Consider the following 19,155-nt stretch of genomic DNA (forward strand, 5'->3'; position numbering starts at 1 on the left):
TCTTGCTTTGCATAGTGAAGGAGTTTATGGAGGAGCAAATTTTTATTTTATTGATAGCATAACAACTGGGAGTTGCTGCTATGAAGAGCCTTTATGAGCTTTGGTAATAATGGTTTTATGCATTTATGCTTTACTAGTAGTTTGTATTAGTTTTGGTGAGGAAGTATATGGAGTAGTTAAATGATGGTGTCTTGATCATAAACACTATGATGTGCTAAGTGCACGGTGCCGTATTTTCCAGAAACTTTGTTATTAAACATAAGATTGAATACCAGCTGTAACAGAAATCAGTTAACCTGTACACTCTACAAAGACCAATATAGAAATTAAATTTCTCAAATCCATCTAATTGTGATTCCTGTTTTCCATTCCATGACCTAAGAAGGAGTGGAAGTCTAGGGAATGACTAAGGAAGCCCGAGTAGGGGGAAAGTCAATCTAAGTAACATTGTCCTGTTGTATTAGGTCAACCTGTTTTTTTTTTCCTGTGCCCTTATCTATTCATTGAAAATATCCCATTGGAACTGCTTATTCTTTCTTATCTCCTTATTCCAGAAATAGTAAGCATCATTTCTGGTTTCCTGCTTGAATCTGTCCTGTCTCATTTTGTTCAGACTTTTACCTGGGCTTCAAGTCTCTATGCATGACCAGAAATAAATTTTCCTTGCTCTGCTGTTTTCCTGAACCTCAGTTGTTGGGCATCTACTGCTGTGGATCCAATTTGTTATCACACCTACTTAGAGGCAGCCATATTGGTGAGTGAAATGAAATTAAATGAAAGAGTTCATAGTATTGCTATAGCAATAGCCAGTCCATCACTTGAATGCAATTAAAGTAACAGTTTCAGATTACAGTGACATTTTACAAGGATCTCTCTCTTTGGACTAGAGCTGGAAAGGACATATTAAATTCACACACTTGATTTCCAAAAGTAAGGATGGAGATGTTGTATTAATGCAGAATGGAAAGAGGAAGCAGGGGCACTTGCAATGGCTATCTATTGCAGGCAAACAAAAACACAAAACCCAACCTTTTGTGGAGGGTCGCAACAAGGGGAAAAGGCAATTTTCAAGGAACTGAGGGGAAAGGTTGAGAAGACTATGATGGATTGCCCCAAAATTGGATTGCAAGGCTGGAGCATTGTTTTGATTTTTTTCCTATATAACTCCCAAGGGCCGGGGAAAAATAAGAAATACAATTAACAGGAATCTCCACTAGATTTCTAGTAATGTATTTAATGTCAGGCAATGGTCATGATAAGCAGTGTTTTCCCCCAACTTTCATAGTTTGTGTTATCTGTACATCACTTTGCCAGCAAAATATGCCTAGAGCGGTTTCCATGCACTGAATTACAAGGCAAAGCTAAATGCCACTTCATCTAAATATGAGCAGAATGCTAGTTAAGTTCCCTGCCTGGCATATATGCCATTATAGCTACATTGTAATATATAAAATGCACTATTCTTTTGCTATAGTGCCCAACATGTGATTTGCAATAAAGTTCTTATTTTTTGCCTTTTTTTATATTGCAGTTTGTAATTTTCCCCCACTGCTATTTTGAGTTCACCCATCTGATAGAGCTGAAGCTGATGCTGCATATGCCAAGCTGAACACTTTTATCTTAACCAGGAACAGTGGTTCATGTACCTGCCAGCACAGGATGCTTCAAGGGGAATGTCAACTCAGGGGATGTATTAGGGAACCGAACTGGGTTGACCTATGGAGGAACTTGGTAGCTGTACTTGTGCAGCAAAGAGATGGAGACAGAAAGACTGGGAAAGAGAAGGTTGCTGGTGGAACTGAAGTGGTAGCATTACACAAGAGTGAAAGTGTCTATCTCTTTCCTTTTATTAATCCTAGTGGTGGCTTTTCTAAGAACCTGGGAAACTTTTTCCAACAATCAAGATTGGAAAATCAGCCAATTTCTTTAGATGACCCCTCACCTTCCACTTCCTCCTTCTGTATTGGCTCAACTGCTGTCTGTAGATCCCCACAAGTATATCCTGCAAATGTATACAAGATCTCTTTGTCTCCTTGTCCTGATCAACTGCACTGTATGGACTTTGTGCTACCCAGAAGCACCTTTAATTATGTGGAAGGGTGAGCCTTCAGGCTTTGATCCAGATCACTGTGCAAGAGGCACGTTTTCTGCCCTGAAAAGGACTGACTGTTATTCTTCCATGTCTTGTTATACAGGACTTCCAGGCTCTTTGTCTTCTCTTGGCACTACTTCTCCCCTCTAAGTGTACATCTACACTTCCCAGCTCACACAGATGTACCCCCCACTATCTCTGCTTGAGCTAGCACCTAAAAATAGTGTGTCAGCAGCAACACAGGCAGTGGCTCGGCCTAGCTGCCCCAAATACAATCCCGCCTGAGTCCCTCGGTGGCTAGCCTCAACTGCCACAGACGCACATATTTTGAGGCACTCGCTCAAGCAATTAGCATGGCTACATCTACACAAGCTGGGAATCACACCTGTCAGCTCAAATGTAGATGTACCCCATCTGATGACCAGTTCAGCCAGTCATACATTAAAATACTGTGACTGAACAAGTGCAGCTGCCCTTGCATATGGTCTCCAGTGCCCATGTCAGCCTCAGGCCAGCTGGCAGCACCCGTGTTTGGTATCTTCCAAGACATGCTAGTAACAGAATCAAGTAGCGCACAATTGAGCTCCAAGTTGGGCACAGTGCTATTTGAATAGGAAAGTGGCTTCCAGAAAACTTGATCCCTATGTAGCAGAGTTCAGAATGCATATCAGACAGGCTGCCTAAGCAGTGACCAATACCCTGTGGAATGGTAGCATTTCTTTGCTTTTAAGGGGCTGCAGCAATCTCTGTCCATGCATACATTGCAAAGGTAGAGATTGGTATAGTGGAAGATCACACAATGGTTCACATTGCTCAAAAAAAGTTAGTTCAAAAAAGTGCTTGGAACTCCTGTGCACCACTTCAAACACTTGTGGGTGGGGGGACATGAGGTGGGTTACAGGTATGCCATGCTAGGAAGAACCAGAAGTCAAATTTCTCTAGTATACATAAGACCACAGCAACTGAGTGACAGTGGAAACATAATTCAGGAGACCAGGCTTATGCTAGCAGTGCCCAGTTGTGACAGTCTTCTGTTCTGACAACTTTCTCGATGACTTACTTGATTCTTAGCACAAATAAGGACTCATTTGCCTACAATGTGGCAATGAGAAACTCGTGCAGAGGAGTCATGTTGTAAATATGACTAATTTTTCTCTTAGATCTTGTTCTATCTTATTTTTAAGATGACTATCACTGGGGTAACTTAGCACCTAATGATTTTAGAGATGAACTGCAATGGGGAAAATATAGTGTGAGCTCTTTGTTGCTTATATTGTACAGAAGAGATCTATGGAGTATTTTTATTCTTTTTGCCCTTTTTTTTTTTTTACACTTGAAATTCATATCTGCTTCTTTTGCAAGACTATGCAACTGACTACAGAATTAGTAGGATTACCACATTGACCAAAGAAATGAATGCTGATTGACAGAAATTTTTATTCAAGGCATTTAAGTTTGTTTTATTTCCATCTTGAAAATTTCATCTTGTAGAGAATTAATATTTGTGATTTGTACAGAAGCTATTAATAGAGAAACTCTTATTTCTGGCACACTTAGCAACTGACTAAGAATTTTCTAGAAGGAGCTTAGGCATGCCAGTTGAAAGGAAACTCAAGAGAATAGACTTGTGCCCAATTTTCCCTGCTTCAAAATGCCCAACTTCAGCGGTCTGATCTACACAATAAAATGTTTCTAAAAGTTGCTCACCAGCTCATTGATGATATCAATGTCAGTATTAGCAAGCATAGGATTTTTTTTTAAATTTCCTTGTGTAGATAGATCTTAGGAGCTAGGAGTATATTAATAAAATACAAAATAGCTTTGAACAAACATCTAACCAAATATCTATGGAAGATGTTTTGTTAAAGTTTCAACAACCATTCCCCTTTTATTAAAGAATAAGAGAACAATCCATGTTTGAGTCTTGAAAGACAACCTCCAGAAAAAACAAAAAAGATAAGACTTGACACTGCTAAGGTTTAAGGTTAAAAAATAAAAAGGGGAAAAAGCTTAAAAAAATCCAAACTTATAGGCCAACTTTATATCATTAAAAAGCAGGTTAAGTCAATAAAATTTTCCTAGTTTATTGCTGCTATAAGAGGACAAAGTAGAAATCTTGATAGGTACAATGCCCTTCCTGTCGTATACTGCTAGATACAGATAGGAGACATGATACAGGGGATGGTGGTGCTACAATTATATACAATATTCCTGCAGACTGCACCACTGCACATGTGCAGACTGTACGTCCCCTGCAGATTTCTTTGCTTCCCTGCAGAAAAATGACTTTCTGACAGGGAAGCCATAAGAGAGGTCATGAGACCCTCCCCAACAATATTTTTTGGGTGCTCAAGGCAGCCTGCCGGGAGGTAAGTCACTGTGGAGCAGAGGACAGGACAGGGGAAGACCCAGCAGATGGCTCCTACCCTGCAGTGGGCTCAACTGCTAGTCCCAGCTGGGCTGGGGGGGTGGGGTGGGGGACAGGACTTCCTCTTCCCCTATACCACATCCGGGACTGGGTTAGACCTACACCCAGATTTCTCCCACAGCTGCAGGAAGCTCAGCAAACTCCCCCTGCCACTTCCTGCAGCCATCCCTCCTCCGCTGCAAGGGGAGTGATCCCTGTACAAGGCCCTGCTCCCCCATCCACCCAATCCCTATACATCCAGACCCCATCACAGCCCCTCCTGCTGAGCCTCACCCTCCCTGCCCTGAGAACCCCCCAGACCACCCTGCCAAGCCACCTGTACTCAGACCCCCCCCCAAGCTCCAATCAACTGCACCTGGATCCCCAATCCCCTAGCAGCTAGATCCCCCACTGAGCCCCCCCCCACCAAGCCCTATCCTCCCACACCCCCAGACCCCTTTGCTGAACCCCAACCACCTCCACCTGGACCCCCTTGCAGAGTCCCATTACTGTTGCACCCAGACCCCCCCCCGCCCCAGCTGCCTGCACCAATTGCCCCCCACACAACCCTCTCAACTTACACCTGGATTCCCCCCACCCCAAACCCATCCACACTTGGATCCTGCCTTGCTGAGCCATCCTGCCCACACCTGATACACCTGTCACGGAGACACAGGGCCCTAGGGAGTTTCTGGGGTAGGCCTGATCCTTGTACTGTGTCACGATTGAGTACAGCCTCACCACTGAGTCCCTGTGCGGGGGGGCAGCACAGCGATCTCCCACCTCTGTGCAGCCATTGGCCTGTGCTCCCCCTGCCATGCTGAAGACTCCACATTTGACAAATAAAATTTGCAGAATTTTAAAATATTGTGCACAGAATTTTTATTTTTTTGGTGCAGAATGCCCTCAGCAGTAATATAGGGCACGAAACAGTACAGTATCAAATTTCAGGTTTTGTCACCTGTATGGATGCTCAAACATTGGCATATGAAAATGGATGATTTCCTTTAAAAATACTGGGGGGGGGCGAAGCATGCTGTTTTTAAAAACACTACGAACATACTAATCCTGTAAATGGCGATTAGAATTAAGTCCAACTCGTGTCGCCTGACTTCAGTAAACGGTTATGATTATCTCAAGCCAGGATGCCGATTTTTACTGGAAAAAGCGTTGGCAGACTGAGCCAGGAACAGATTAACGAAGGTGCATGTCACGTCCTCAATAAAAAGGTAAAACTGAACGACACCAATGGGTGAAATGATTCAGTGTTAAAAGTTTGACTACAAACTGCAATGACATTGGAGGGGACGCGGCTCCCCCGAGCTCGGCAGAGGGGAGCCTTGAGCCGGCGAAGACAAGTGAGCGGCCCTCACCGTGGGGGTAAAGTTTAGCGCGAGTCTCCGCCGGATCGGGGCCCGTCTCGGTACTGAAAGGCAGCTCCCGCTGGGGTGGGGAGCAGCCACTGTCCGGTGCAAAGCGCGGCAGGGCCGAGACGACACGCTGCCCCTAGCGCTGCGTGAGCTCAGCCGCGGGACCAGAGCTCGCCCTGGCCGCTGCAGCTTCCCCGCCACGCGCACCCACGCCCGAGCGGCTGCCCCTACGGCGCAGCATGCCACGCGACGCCCGCAGCGGAGCGGCCACGGCTCGGCCCGTGAGGCAAGCGGGGGACGCGGGGAGGACACGCGCCCTCCCCTGGGCCCGTCCCCCATCACATTCGGGCGCAGCGCAAGCCAGTCACCGCTTACCGGAGCCAGCCGCGCATGCGCACTCTGCGGGTAGTTAAAACTCACTGCGCCATCGCTGCCGGAAAACCCGGAGTAGCCCAAGTAAGGGGCCCTGGGCCTGGGAGTCGGGAAGAAGCGTTGGCGGCTCCTACATGGTTCCTGTCACAAGGGGAAGCAGACGCTCTAGTCTCTTCCCCCCTCCTCCCATCCCATCTCAATCTCAATCTCCGGGACACCACAGCCGCCATTTCCAGAATGTTCCAGTCGCAGGAGCCAAGACCAAGAGCAGTCGCGCCTGCGCCCTGCCCCGCGCCTGCCTGCCCCGCCCTCGGGCCTGCCAGGGCCCGTTATTTTCCTTCCGTGTGTGTGTGCACTGCGCGCGTGTGCACGAGCGATCTGAGGCACCGGGGGAATCCACTGCGGAAGGAGGACTGTGACGTTGACTCTCCCTCCTTCCCCAACCGCCGCCCAAGTCCCGTAACGCTCGCGGCGGCGCGTTCTCGTCTGTCTCTCGTGCGTGTTTGGGGTCACGTGGGGTGGCGCGGCCAATGGGAGCCCCGCAGAGCTGCACACGGAGACCGACATTCTGACGGGGGGGAGGGGAGCGACTGTGCCGGGGAGGGGGGGCACTTTCAAACCCTACACCCACAGCGGCGGCGGCGGTGGTCGTCGGTGCGGGGCTGAGTCTCTAGGAACAGCCCGCAGCGGCTGAATCCGGTTCTTCGTCGGGTCCTGTCATAGGGGCAGCGCGGGAGGGAGGAGGAACGAGTCCTGCCGCTTCCTCCTCCGACAGGGTAAGAGACACCCCCGAGCCTGTCCCACCCCCCACCCCCGATGGGAGCCGCAGTTCCCACGTCCTTGTGCTGGGGGTGGCACCACCCCCCGGACCGGGCTGCGCCCTGCGGTAACCCCTTTCCCCAGCCGTGTGTGTGTGTGTGTCCGTGCGGGGGGTGTGACCCTTCCCGTCCCCCGGCTGTGTCTGCGCTCGGGGGGAAGGGTAGCCCCAGGGTGGCTGCCCTGCCCTGCTCCGCACCCCGTCCCGCGGGGCCCCCCTCTCCCCGGCCTGCGGGCGATGCTGGTCGGGGGAAGGGCTCTGTCAGCCGCTCTCGCAGCCTGTCACTGCTGCTGCGGGAGCCATGGCTGCCGCTGTCACTGCCGCTGCGTGTCCCTTGCACGGTTCGTCCCCCGCGCGGCTGCTTTTTGGGGGACACGCCGGGGCGGGGGTAACTGCTGCACACGGGGCTGTGTAAGCTAGTCTGGGCTTCGCCTCTGCAGCGGCGCGAGCCCTGCCGGGGCGCGGGGTGTGCGTGTGCAGGCGGGGCGCGGGGCTCGCGCTGTGGACACCGGGCCGGCGGAGGAGGGGGCGCGCTGCTGCAGCCTGTGACTCAGGGCTGGGATTTTTGGCAACATCTAAAAAGCTAGGAGCTGCTCGCTGTATTTCTACCAGGCTGCCTGTCAGCGTTTTGCCGAAGCCTGCTGCTGGTTTACTGTGTGGCCTAAATGCATTTGAAATACATCTAGGATTTTTAAGTACTTTCCTCAGGCTGAGGGATCCCATATTGTTTTAAAAGCTAGTTGTATCAATTCCATTGTGTATCACTAAAATACAGCCACCTCTGAGGTGGAGCACAGCAGCTGATTGACAGCATCAACACGAAGTAGCTATTTAGGACAAGAAAGCAAAGAATACTGTTTCCAGTTGAACCTGAAGGATGGATTAGGTAAGCAGTCTAATTACCTCAGTTCAGATTTGGCCAAATTACCAGCAAATTAATATCCATCCCCTCTGTTTCAGTTTTTAAAACTGTCTGGGCATCTTATGACAAGTGGAAGAATAGCAACAAATGCACAATTCCCAATTGAAAATTATCATTAACTGCCCTGTAAGACTTTTTAAAAAATTGTTAAGTCTGAACATGTCTCTGTCTTCTCAGACAAGAGCCTTTTCTTCCTGGAAATTAATTAGGCTTTAGAATGGTGTATTCCACATTTGTCTGGTAGCTCATGGGAATATAGTAGATGACATATGGAAGAGAATCCATTTGTGGCATTCATAACTTTAGGCTTTTGTTTGTATCTATTTGCAAGACCACAGTGAAAGCCAAGAATGTCCCAACTTCATTCTCTTCCATGTGTCAGCTGCTTTGTTATCCCATGAACTACCAGACAGATGTGGAATATGTCTTAAAGTTTTGCTAATTTTCAGAAAAAGTGACCAGAGAAGGATTGAATCACAGTGCCTACATGAAGTCAGGACTTCAGTAAAATGTAGGGCCCTTGATGGGTCGTCATGATGTGTGGAGAGGGGCTCCTCTATATAAAGGAGGCGCCTCCTTTAACCCTTTATTTTACCCCTGATTGAGATGGGGTAACAGTAAGGGGATCACCCCCTAACAAACAATCAATGTGTATCAGCCATGAACATGCAAACTCAACCCTTTGTGCTTTTTTCTACCTTAGTCTTCTGTTGGGAGTTGTTGTAGATAGAGCATAGTCCCTCAGGGAAGTGGATCTTAAAGTTAACACCACATTGAGATGCACTGGGAAAGTATACACCTCTCAGAGCTATTGTTTTAGGCCCTGTGCAGACTTAGGTGGATGGTGGGTTACACTTACATTTCTTCATAAAGATGAGGGTTAACAACTTACCATTTTTCCCCCAAATGAAAGCTCAGATTCTAATGTAATCATATGACTCTAGGAGCTGGACCCCTGAGCATGTGCCTGTGTCTTAATCCTGTCCTTCACAAATGCAGTGGAACTCTGCAGGTTCAAAGTTCTGTCTGTGCAGATCCAACTGCAAGATCTGGGTCATAGTAAAATATTGTTTTGGGAGGGTAGTGGTAAACCCATAGCAGCCTTTGACAACTCTGGTTACCTACTTGTATTTTGTGACTTAAAAATCAAGGAGAGCAAGTGCTGGAATAGAATGGTGCTTACGAGCACCACAGGGACTGTGTCTTCAGATTCCTGTGACTATGTATGAAGCAGTTCCTTTCTCTGACTTCCTGGTTCTCCCTTGGCAGTCCCCACCATTAGCTCCAGTGCATGTATAGGATTGTGCTCTTTTACCATGAGATCCATTGTAGTTGAGGTATGCAAAGGATTCTCCCCTTCTGTTGGCACCAGCTCTACTCCTAGCACAGGGAAAGAGTTTGGACTTAACCACCACCCCTTTGTGTTTCCAATGTGGTTTTTTTCTTTCCCCTACCCAAGAAAAAAACATGGAAGCATTCTGAATGCTAGTGTTAACTAGTATAAAACTTCTGATGGATGATGTGTTGATAGTGCACAACAAATTAAGCCTCTTCCTGGCTTGCAAAATATATCACTTGTTAGAGGAAAAGGTCTGTTAGGATGATTGAATACTTGGATGAGTACTCTTTCTAAAACACCTAATTATTCAGATATATTACTTATATATTTATACCAAAAATATATAAGTAAAAGCAGATTTTTACCAAGTGTGGATTATCAAGTACAATCTCAAGCAATTGTTCTGAGTTTCATACATTTCCTGATCTGTTTAAGCTTCAGCTGAACAAAAAAACTCACTACCCTGCATGTTTTGGCACATACAAGGTATCTAGATCTTTCAGAGCTCGAACGCGAGCACCTACAAAAATCTTGACCTTCTATTTGAATACTGATTTGTGAATATAAAAAAATGTTATCCGTTGGACTGATTTGTCATGTTTACCAAAGGCTACAGGTTGGAAGGACTCGGTAGATTTCACTGAAGTTGGGCATCTTGACTTTCAAGTTGGTCAGAAGTATTGATCACAAAATATATAGTGTTTAGCCTGTTACCACAGTGATAATACACACGTTCTTCTGTTGGTATAGAACAATTTTCTTCTCTAACCCTTTCAAATATTTGGATTCTATCTTATTGTGAGATGGAGAGATGGACTGGGCAAATAAAGCTTTTGACTTAATTTCTTTTGCATATTTGATTGAAGAGAGTGCTGTGTGAATGTTGACTGGTCATTTAGTCTCCATGTCAGACCATGTTTTGTAACTACTTCATTACAAGTGTTCTTAGACTCCACTGACAGATGGTATGAAATAAATATTAGCCCAAACTGTATCTAGCCTTGCTATCATAACCTTAAATAATATTATTACCAGAAGATGAGTCAGATGCCTGTTGATTTGTCTAGTTCTTAACCAGTTTGTCATTATTCAGGATTCCTTTATAGTCTTTTGCGCGCGCGCACACACACACACACACTCTCTCTCTCTCTCTCTCTCTCTCTCTCTCTCCCACCCCCCCCCCCTTCCTTCAGGCTGTCAGGTCAACCAGCTCTCAATGTTAGCAAATCTTGATTTGCTGAGCTTGAACAATCAACTTGCTTGTAAAGAGGAGGGGATCTACACCACCAACTTCTATAGAATCTAAGCTTTCACTTAAAGAAAATGAACATTTCTAGAACCTGAGTTGATGGCAGTCTTTCAAATATGAACCAAATATAAACAAATAAAATCTTCTTCCTGAGTCTGCAGAAGTTGTTTCCTTTACTACTCCTATCTGACAAGCTGCAAAAGAGTGAAACTAGCAAGATGCTGATCAGTTTCCTAGCTGCTGTTGGGAACACTATGGGTAGCAGAGAAATTGGCATGAATCAGGTTAGTTTCATGCTGTTGCTCCTGCCTTTCCCAGGCAGCAGCACCAGAGTCAGGTGATACAATACTAATCAGGAACAGAATATCTGAAAATGGAGACTCAGGAAGAGGTAAAGTAAAAGAAATCTTTTCTTCCCTCTCCATGCCTCTTTTCAGCTGTCAGTTATCTGGGGAGGAACGGAGTACTGGGAACCTCTTCCTTTTCTCCTCACTGGCAGCCAGGAGACCCTGGAAGATAATGAAGACCCCAAAAGCTCTTTCACCCAGATCCTCAAAGGCATTTAGGCACCTACGCCCAATGGAAAGTCAGTGAGAGTTTTATCCCTTCAGTAGCTTCAAATTTATTAAGCCCACCAGAAGCTGATTACACCCCATCTTGTCAGATAGGCCTGGTAGTGTTCAATGCCACCATGATGGTAGAAATTCTAGAACACTCCATGGCGGAGTGAGATGGGCTTATACTAGGAATTACACCTGGAAAGTAGCTTTCCCCTAAGAACCATGAGTTTTACTCCTTAAAAGTATCTGGCAGTTCCCTCATTATGGTACTTCTCGTGCTAGGAGGTTGTGGCCATGAAACACAGTCATTCACACTGCTGGAATCCTTGAACTTCAGGATAGGCTGGTTGAGCTAAAGCCAGGGTATCCAGCTGAAGAAATTGAAGCCCCTTACTGAGGTAGTTCCCATGCTGGTTCATGTATGCAAGACCTTCTGCTCTAGGTCTTGATCTTGCAGTAAGAAAACACTCTGTCAGACCCCTGAACTCCACTGAAGTTAAAGGGGCTATGTATGAGCAGCAGGGTTCCACTTGTGCATATCTCATTGCAGGTTCAAGGCCTTAGTGTGTTTGTGCCTTCTGGGCCTGGTACAGAGCACAAAATAAATGGTTTCAAATGTGACGTTCTTAACATTATCCAACCTAGCATAAAACTTAATAAAGCCTTAAGTGTTAGCCTCTTAAGTGTTCAGGCAGCGACTGTTGAGGCCTTGAAGGCAACATATAGCACTCTTCCTGTAAGCATCCTGTGGGTGTGGGTGTAAAAGAAAAAAAAAAAAAAAGGCTGATTAAAACTTGAGGCTCATAAGTCCATTCTTCCTTGTCTCTTGTCCTCTGGGATTGCAGTCTGATGCTAAACTTCTCTGCAGGTGTTTCCTTTGAACCCTGACACCATCCTAAGGGATTCAGAGGAAGCACCTGTGAAGATATTCAGTATCTGATTTCAGACCCATAGATCAAAAGCGAGGAGGAAGAATGGGTTTGGGAGTAAGGCAGTGGATTGGGGCTCATAAGATCTGGGTTCAGTTTCCAGCTCTGCCACAGACTTTGTATGACCAAGGACAAATAACTTAAGTCCTGACTTTTCAAAAGTTTTCAGTACCTACAAATCTTGTTGATGGAAAAATGTCAATTCCCGAGCACCTCCGAAAATCAAAAACTCAATCTCCCTGAGCTTTGGTTTTCTCTGTGTAAAATGGGGCCAGCATTTCAACTCGGGAGGTATGGTGAGAATAAATATTTGCGAGGTGTTTTTATTGCAGTGATGGATGCCATATAAGAACTCAGACTCCTAATACTAAAACTATCTAGTGGCCATCTACTTAGAATTGTTGAGCTTCAAACTTTTGTGTAGTGATTTTTTTATCTTCCTGTTTTTTCACTGGGACTACATAGTGATGTTTAAGCTTGTCCTTCATTTCTTTCCAAAGATGGCTTTTCTTCTGTACTTGACTCAAGAAACCTCTCTCCCATTATTCAAATGTCTTCTCAGAACAAGAAGCATCTTCAGGAGTTCTGTTAGGAGGTTTCTATGTATTTATCTGAAAAAAACAATGAAATTTAGAAAATTCAGAGGGCCATGTGTACTTGTGCATTTTATTCTCTGAGAACTGTGTGCACCTCTTGTCCAAAGAGTGGGGATGTTTCCATTTAGAACTGTTTAAAGTAGTCATTTTGGTATCCTTATCTAACATCATATAGACTTGACAAGGCAGCTTACATACTAGTCAGGCTTTTCTAGGTACCTTCTTTTGGCCTATATAGAACTAGGTGTTGTCTGAGCTGACAAGATGCTGGAGGATAATAAAAACAGTGCCATTCAGCATATGAAAGAGCAAAAGTACTAACAGGAAGTTAAAAAAAAATCAATAGATCTAATGCCTCCAAATCAGACTATCTGAATTTCTAATACGATCCATTACCATGAATAAACACTAAATCCTAATTTAGTGATAGATTGTGGTTCATTGATGAATTTTAGAAGTAATCAGGCCTTTGACAACCGGTTTATGAGCTGCCTCATTTCAAATGTCTTTACCAAACAGATTTGGGATAATATTCTTCTAGCTTTTCAATGACAGTTGCAGGTAATTGGTTTGCCTAAATTATGCTTTCATTTTTAATATTAAACAGACTGCCCTTTTGTGATCTACTAATTAACTATATAAAATCTAGATGATATCATACTTGTATTTGGTATTAGAGTTTTGCAACATTACTCATGTATTTTTTTTTTAGTGTCTCAAATATACACAACCTCCACTAAGCCCTTACTTTGGTTTTTATTAAGAAGGATAATTAAACATTTGGATATGTTAACAAAATAGTAGGGCTGAGGAAATAGAAGTAGAATAGCATGCAGAGAAATAAGAGGCTTAATCACATTTGCCACAATTTTAGATTTTTGTAAAGCAATCTTCTACAAAACAAAATATTTTGTACTGCAACATATTTAAAAAGGAAATTCTCTTTGTGTCTGAAACTTAAACGCTATATGGTTGGTGAGGAACTTCAAATGAAACCAACTAATTTGTTTTCCATTATCCAAGATGAAATTCAAAAACATCATAATAAATATCAAAATAAACATCATAAATATTGGTAAGTACATTTTACATTTTAAAATTTTAAGGCATTACACAGTAAACATTACTAGAGAGAATAGTCAGGCTGAGAGGATTTTCCATTAGATTTGTGATAATTCAGCAGCAGGAAATTACTGTAGTATAGACATGGATTATGCCAATCTGAGGAATCTTGCGTCACATTCCTTTGCTTTTCAAGTTTTTATTGTTCTGTACATTCACAGAACAATTCTAACATTTCATTACTTTTTTTTTTTTTTGGCCACCTCTCACTTGTGACTTTTAGTAATTGGTTAAGATTGTGTTCTTGCAAGCTAATCAATAAAATACATGTGCATTCCATATGTTTCTTATATTAATTATGTCCCCAGTCCTTCAGACTTGTATTAAGCAGCAAATAGTGTCATTGGGTACTTGTACATGGTTAATTTCAAGTATGTAAATCTCTTCAGAATTGGGGCCTAGCTAGGAGCAGTTCCTAGGCACTTATTCCATGGCCCCCTCCATTGCCATTTTTTCTTTTTTGTAACAGAAAAATATTAAAGACCACAAATCTGAATTTTTTTTATTTTTAAACAAAAAAGGTTGATAATAAAGTGGAAAAATCACAAGACATATTTTACTTCCTTTAGTTTCTCAATTCTTAGATTGCAATGGTGTCTTTCAACTGTCACTGTTTGTACAAAAATCTCTTTCGGAGCTTCCTGTTGCTAGGCAACATCTCCCCCACTCATCTGTTTGCCAGAGTGGTTGCCATAGTGTCCCCTGTCATTGTAGGCCATAGTTGGCCAACTGTACTCTTCACTCTTAACAGGGTTGTACAGGCAAATTGATTCCTTAGGGTCATTGCCTTCATTTTAAATGTCTTTCATGTCTGAGGGGAGAAATCCTCTTCATCCACTCTTCCCTTCCTTTCTTTTGTACTCTCCCTAGTACAATTTTCAAAAATGGGAACAAAGGGTAGGGACTTCTTGACAGGTGTGGCTTATTTCAGACAGGGTCTCTTAGTTCTCAGTACTATGGTTGATTCACTGACAGTGTGGCCTTGCTTTTGAAAATGAGGCCTCTTGAGGTATCAGAATTTTAATATCTAGCTAATTAGGTTGAGATGTTAAAGCAGAAGTAAACTGAACTGCCTAGAACAGGAGTAGGCAACCTATGGCACGCGTGCCAAAGGTGGCACGCAAGCTGATTTTCAGTGGCACTCACACTGCCCGGGTCCTGGCCACCGGTCCGGGGGGCTCTGCATTTTAATTTAATTTTAAATGAAGCTTCTTAAACATTTTAAAAACCTTATTTACTTTACATACAACAATAGTTTAGTTGTATATTATAGACTTATAGAAAGAGACCTTCTAAAAACGTTAAAATGTATTACTGGCACGCGAAACCTTAAATCAGAGAGAATAAATGAAGACTCGGCACACCACTTCTGAAAGGTTGCCGACCCCTGGTCTAGAACGCTCTACTTGCCATCGCTTTTTTCTATTTTTCACCTAGATAACTCTGAAAAAAGTCAGTTACATGTAGCTTGTTGCTTCTTTTGTTTCTCAGTCTTTCATGTTCCATCAATCATATTTCCTTTTAAACCCCCAGCAATAGCGGACAGTTTGGTTATTACTCCTGCACAATAGTACACATACATGCCAACAGATTGTGACAAAGAGGATTCTTAAATATTCATAAAATTGAAAAAAGTGTTGCCTGATAACATGGGGACTTGAACTCCTCCAAAAAACTAAATGCCTATTAATTCTGTGCAGCTTTAGCACCCCTACAGCAGTTAATTATATGCTCCCTAATTCCACATCAATTAATGACTCACCTGGTTCCAAAGCAGTATGCCCCCATCAGTTAATTTTACAAATCCCCAGCCACACATCTGCTCCTTGCCCCCCCCCCCCCCCCCCCCCCCCGCAGTACCTTTGCTCATGCTGTAGGTACATGAGTGGTTCTTTTACATCACTCCAAGCTTGAGGGGGGCAATTCTATGGGTGGTTCTTCACACTCTCCCCATCTAAACTTGGCATGGAGAGTGGCATCTGCAGCAGGAGCATCTTGAATCCTCTTCTCTGGCCTGGGGTTGGGGGTAAAGAGAAATAGGAAGGAAGGAGATGCTAACTGATGTTGTTCATGAGAGCGGAGCAGAGAGATCCTGAGCTACTGGGCACTTCCTCCGCTTCTTCGTCTCTTGCAAAAATGGTAGTCTCCTTCCCTCACTCAAAAACCTCTATTCTTCTTAAGTGGGGTGGGAGAGCTCTGCCTGTCACATACAGCAGCTTAATTTGTTGTCCTCCCCCAAGAGAGAGGCAAATCATAATCACACATTTTTTTCCCCACAGAAACCTGCCTCATTCAGTGCATAGGATGAACCTGCTCTAGGGATGAATCAGGGCTGTGTAATAAAGGAGATTGTGACATTTATGACTCCTGTTTCATTTGTTGCAGAAATTGGAAGGCATGTAGTCAATGAGCAGAGGGTTGTGGCTTGAGAATTGCAGGAAGATAAAGGATGGTCTCATGATTAGGCAGTTCAGTGCTGTCCTAGAGAACTGGTTTCCTTCTCTGCTTCTGTTCTGACCAAGTTCCTATGTGATGTAAGCAAGTCACTTAAAACCAGACTATTCCCAGGTGGTCATGAATTGTGTGTTCCTCATTTTCTGGGAACCTGACTGAAACACTACGGTCTGATTTGCAGAAGTGCTGAGAACTCATAGCTGCAGATGAAGTCAGTGGGAGCTGTGCTTTGAATATATGAAGTGCTACGTAATGTTAAGTACTCCAAAGAATGAGGTCTTGGGTGTCTCAGGTTGGGCAACCAAAATTAGTGGATATTCTGACCTTAATCTCTCTATGCTTAAGCTCCCCAACTGTAAAACAGGGATCATACCACCCCCCACTTCACAGGGCTGTTCTGAAAAATGCATTAATTAATATTTGTAAGCATTCATGAACATCCTAGAAATGCCCATGAGGAAATTAATAATTTTGTCTTCAGAGCCGGGTTTGAACAGCGTGCAGCAAATAAGGCATAAGGCCACACATTAAACGATGTGGAAAAAACAAAATATTGAATAGCCGCAGGATAAGTGAACACTGGTCATCCTTTGCACTGAATGAGGTAGGGTCTTGTGGAAAAGACAGTACAGTGTATATGATAGGTCTGTAATTACACGATCAGAACTTGACTCTTTTAGGTGTACACTTTAAGGTTCCACAGGCAACCTTAATTTTGGCATTTCCCAGCTGTTGGGTGCATTATTTTACAACCTTAATAATGTCCTTTTAACTTTGTGAGTGTAATAATTTGATATACATTTATGTGTTCTCTTATTAATTTCCTTTGTTTCATTTAAAACTTTAACCTTTGCTCATATGGACATTTCTCCATGCTTCTAATATAATTTTCATGAACCTTCTTTGGATCTCTGCTTCTGCTATATTCTTTTTGAGGTGGAAAAAAAAATAGAACTGAACTCCATGTTCCTGGTAATGCTGTACCATCAAATTCAATATGGCCAGCATAATATTTTCTATCCTATTCTGTATATGTCCTAACATTTTGGACATATGCATGATGCATGTTGAGCAGAGGTTTCTATTGAAATGTTGAGTGGTTATAGTTAACTTAGAACCAACAATGTACATAAGTGATTTGAATTATTCCTTCTGACTTGTATTGCCTTGCACTTGTTTACAGTGAACTTCATCTGTTGTTAAGCTTTCTATGCCCCTCTGGATTTTCTTACAGATATCTGTAATCTTGTAGATGACAATTATTTTACGTATTTATTTGTTTATTTATTTATTGCCAGTGTTCCCTTTTATTTTTCCCCACGCATGTGTGGAATGACTTTTGTTATGTGCACCAATATGGAGGTGATGTGTGACACATCATCTCCATATTGGTGCACATAACAAAATTCATGTGGTGGGGCCGAGGGGTTTGGAGTGTGGGAGGGGGGCTTAGGACTGGGGCAGTGGGTTGCAGTGCAGGGGGGGTGGGTGAGGGCTCCGGCTGGGGGTGTGGGCTCTGGGGTGGGGCCGGGGATGAGGTCTTTGGGGTGCAGGCTGCCAGGGGCTATGGCGGGGAGAGAGGACTTCCCCTAGCTCTCTTTCCCCGCAGCAGCACCTGGGCTGCAGGGTGGAGAGGTGCCTCTCCCCCAACCGCGGCAGGTCTGTGCCAGGGCTGGGTTGGGGCTGGAGGGGAGAAGCACCTCTCCCTGCCACAGCAGGCCCATGCTGGGGGAGAGGCATCTCTCCCTGCTGCGGCCCTGAGCCCCTGCATGGGGCTTAATAGGCAGCTGCGTGGCTGTGCAGCTTAGAGGGAACTTAGGTTGACACATTTTTCCATATCATGAATGGCACTTCTCTCTTCTCCAGTTGGTAGTGCAGGCCCACGATTATATGAGTCAGTATAGATCCTTGAAAGAGGTGAACCTTGACAGTTTATTTCTATACTTTGTATATTATTTTATCAGATTTTAAATTATTATAGAACTTTGTCACACCTCACAACTATTTAAATTCCTTGATAGTTTCTTGTGATGGACTTTCAAAAAACCTGTGTCAGAGTCCAGTAATCTATAGCAACTAGTTTTCCTTTAGCCCACTATTTTCTTGACATTTTCATTCTAGTAGATTAATGAGGCATGATTTCCTTCTTTTGACAGAAGCTGCATTGGTATGTTACTGATCATAGTATGTTAATCTAGATGTTTTATAATTCTCTGTTTCAGCCAATGTACCAGTAAGGCTATCTATCTGTAATTCCAAGGATTGCTTCCTCGCTATTAAAGAAAACAGATGTAACAATGATTACTTTCCAGTATTCTGGTGTAATAGCTATTTTTAATGAGAGCTCAGAATATTTATTCTGAAATTTATACATATTGAAGGCTTTTTCACAATTTTTATTTCCATAATTATCAGTATCTGGAGTGCTCAGCTGCTAGTCCTGGCTGTGTGGAGGGGAGCGGGGGGAGAGGACGATGGGACTTTGTCTGCAGTGAGCTAATAGTGTCAGGTCAGACCCACCCCCAGGACCCTTCCCTGGCTCCAGGAAGCTCTGCACCTCTCACCCACTTCCTGGCCCCATCACTCTTCAGCTGCAGGGGGGAGAGATCACTGTATGGGTAGCTGCCCCCATCCACCCAACCCCCATGTATCTGGACCCCACACACACTGACCCCCACCCATACTGAATCTCCTGTTGAGCCTTACCCCCTGCAACCAGAGCCCCCCTGTCAAGCCTCATCACCCCCACCCCCCAAATATAGAAATAAAAATATGCCTATAGGAATCGGCCATGTTTAAATAAATATATGGCAAAAACCTTATACCTGGTCTTTTTGGCTCCCCGTCTAGCTTCATGTGATTTGCCCTTTCTTCTTCATTGACTAGTGGAAGTGAAGATGCTTCCATGGCACCTCCATTGCTTCAG

At 44.1% G+C, this 19,155-nt stretch overlaps 1 protein-coding gene and 1 long non-coding RNA gene across 4 annotated transcripts in view; one reads left to right on the forward strand and one right to left on the reverse strand.

Annotated features, from left to right (window-relative positions):
* Window positions 1–6,856: 6,856 nt before the first annotated feature.
* ANKRD12 (ankyrin repeat domain 12) overlaps window positions 6,857–19,155 on the forward strand; it is a 116,751-nt gene continuing 104,452 nt past the window's right edge. For all 3 annotated transcript variants that reach the window (XM_054019248.1, XM_054019249.1, XM_054019250.1), the window contains exon 1: window positions 6,857–7,017. The gene's annotated coding sequence lies outside the window, so the exon portion shown is untranslated. The remainder of the gene's footprint in view (window positions 7,018–19,155) is intronic.
* Window positions 12,604–19,155, reverse strand: part of LOC128832159 (uncharacterized) — a 121,352-nt gene continuing 114,800 nt past the window's right edge. The window contains exons 2-3 of the long non-coding RNA XR_008443919.1: window positions 15,636–15,789; window positions 12,604–12,668 (exon numbers count right to left, since the gene is read on the reverse strand). This is a non-coding gene — a long non-coding RNA (uncharacterized LOC128832159). The remainder of the gene's footprint in view (window positions 12,669–15,635; window positions 15,790–19,155) is intronic.

This window comes from Malaclemys terrapin, chromosome 2, assembly GCF_027887155.1.
Source record: "Malaclemys terrapin pileata isolate rMalTer1 chromosome 2, rMalTer1.hap1, whole genome shotgun sequence".
Lineage (NCBI taxonomy): Eukaryota > Metazoa > Chordata > Testudines > Emydidae > Malaclemys > Malaclemys terrapin.